General features: G+C 48.8%; 1 pseudogene; it reads left to right on the top strand.

Annotated features, from left to right (window-relative positions):
- The first annotated feature begins 1,376 nt into the window (after window positions 1–1,376).
- Window positions 1,377–2,345, top strand: LOC129014577 (NADH dehydrogenase [ubiquinone] 1 beta subcomplex subunit 10-like; annotated as a pseudogene).
- The last annotated feature ends 266 nt before the right edge of the window (window positions 2,346–2,611 follow it).

Here is a 2,611-nt window from a genome sequence, read left to right as displayed (position 1 = left end):
TTGGAGCTCAGTGATTTCCATTTGTTATTGACACAACTTCTATTCTGTGAGAATAGAAAAGGGCCGATTATGAAGTTCCTTATCACATATCAGTGACAGAGACGACCGGCATTTTAAGACACAAGAAGAGAGTTATAGAGTTATCAAGTCATGAAGATAAGGAAAAAAGAAACGAGTTAAAATAAATAAGCACTTTGGAGCCCACATTAAGTAAACAACACTTTTTAATTAAGAAAGAAATTTAAAGCATGAAAGAAAAGAAAAGGGGCTTAAAGGCAATTTCTGTTAGTGTGAGATATTTTCAGGAAAGAATTGGGGCAACCAACGATTATTATTTTCTTAAGCTTTTGATTGAAATCTCAGACTTTCATCCCTTCTTCAGTTAGAAAATCAAGAGACCAGGGGCTCAACCTCCAACGAGGGGAAACTAAAGGCTGAAAATAAGCTGAGGCTATAGAGATTCCTGGGAGGTGGTCAGTGGGAGGGAGATGGCTGCTCAACCAGTCTTCTGAGTAACCGGGTTTTTCCTGCCTGGCCTTCTGCCTTGGCCACACAGAACATCAGATCACATCTGACTCCACACCTGCCCTTCCAGGATTCCTGCCAGAGCTGTCCCCTCCCAGTGGGCCAGCCTCAAGCCCTCCCTCCCGCAGGCTCGGTCGAGCTCTCCTCCCTGCAGCTGCCAGAGGCAGCTGTCTCATGGCCACGTGTGGCTCTGCCCCCTGGTAAGAGCGCAGACTCCTTGGGGCAGAGTCCATTTCTTTTTCTTTTTCTTTATTTCTTTTTTTTTTTTTTTTTTTTTTGAGAGGGAGTCTTGCTCTGTCGCCAGGCTAGAGTGCAGTGGCATGATCTTGGCTCACTGTAGCCTCCACCTCCCGGGTTCAAGCAATTCTCCTGTCTCAGCCTCCCAAGTAGCTGGGATTACAGGCATCCACCACCTCGCTTGGATAGTTTTTGTATTTTTAGTAGAGACGGAGGTTTCCCCATGTTGGCCAGGCTGGTATAGAACTCCTGACCTCATGATCCACCCACCTCGGCCTCCCAAAGTGCTGGGATTACAGGCATGAGCCACCGCGCCCACCCCATTTCTTATTCTTTACAGACATCCCACATACAAGACTGCTGAAATTGGCTTCTGAACGATACAGGTAGTTCAGCTCCTTGCCAGGTAAAAAGAATTCACTAAAATCTCAAACATTAAAAAAAAAAATCTATTTTCCCATTGGGGAAAAAAACTCTCTTGGCTGCGTAGGGGTCCTTTATTAAGTCCACACCATGTAATATTACGCAGCCATTACAAAGAATGAGTAGGGACCCGGACCGAGGCGGAGGCCAGGGCAGCACATCCAGGAGCGGAGTCCGCGCTCGCTGCTGCCATGTGGGACAGCTGAGACAAGGATGTGTACCCTGCGCCCCTGCGCCACACACCAGCACTGTCATCACTGACTTGGCTGCCCAACCCCGTCGTCTACCTGATGAAGGCCTTCGACCTCCTAGTGGACCGACCCATGACCCTCATGAGAGTTGATAGAGTGGCAACACGCAAAGAGCAGGTTTTACAACTACCACCGGCAGTACTGCCGCGTGCTGGGCATCACTGAGCGCAAGGAGAAGGACATCTTGTGTGTCAGGCCTCTGAGCCCAAGCTAAGCCATCATATCCCCTGTGACTGGCACGTATACATCCAGATGGCCTGAAGCAACTGAAGATCCACAAAAGAAGTGAATATCCTTAACTGATGAGGTTCTACCATTGTGATTTATTTCTGCCCCACCGTAACTGATCAATGTACTTTGTAATCTCCCCCACCCTTAAGGAGGTTCTTTGTAATTCTCCCCATCCTTGAGAATGTACTTTGTGAGATCCACCCCCTGCCCGCAAAACATTGCTCCAAACTCCACCGCCTATCCCAAAACCTATAAGAACTAATGATAATCCACCACCCTTTGCTGACTCTTTTTTCGGACTCAGCCCGCCTGCACCCAGGTGAAATAAACAGCCTTGTTGCTCACACAAAGCCTGTTTGGTGGTCTCTTCACATGGACACGTGAAACATTGTGCATATGTGAAGCCGAAATGCAGTGGAGGAGGGACCACAAAGTCGATCAAGAAATCGTCAGTATTATCCAGGAGCGGCTCAAGGCCTGTCAGTAGTGGCAAGAAGACAACTACAGGCAGAATTGGGCCAAGGAAGTGGAGCATTCACCCAGGTGGCTAAGGCTTACCACAACCGCTCTCAGGACCTGGGGGCCCACCATTCTGCCAGGAAGTGCCCGGCCAAACAGAAGCAGAGGATGCTGGAAGACAGAAAAGCTGCAGAAGAGGCCACCGCTGCTGCCTCCTGAGGCAGCTGTGGGTGCCCCTGCTGTATGGCTGTGCTTGACTGTCGCTGTGTTGCTGAAATAAAACCCTGCAACCTGGAAAAAAAAAAAAAATGAGTAAGAGGCAGGGCACGGTGGCCCAGGCCTGTAATCCCAGCACTTTTGGAGGCCAAGGCAGGCAGATCTCTTGAGCTTAGGAATTTAAGACCAGCCTAGGCAACATGTCGAAACCCCATCTCTACAAAAAATATGAAAATTAGCCAGGTTCAGTGGTACATGCCTGTAGTTCC

Source organism: Pongo pygmaeus, chromosome 16 (genome assembly GCF_028885625.2).
Source record: "Pongo pygmaeus isolate AG05252 chromosome 16, NHGRI_mPonPyg2-v2.0_pri, whole genome shotgun sequence".
Classification (NCBI taxonomy): domain Eukaryota; kingdom Metazoa; phylum Chordata; class Mammalia; order Primates; family Hominidae; genus Pongo; species Pongo pygmaeus.
This window is presented reverse-complemented; position numbering and strand designations above follow the sequence as displayed.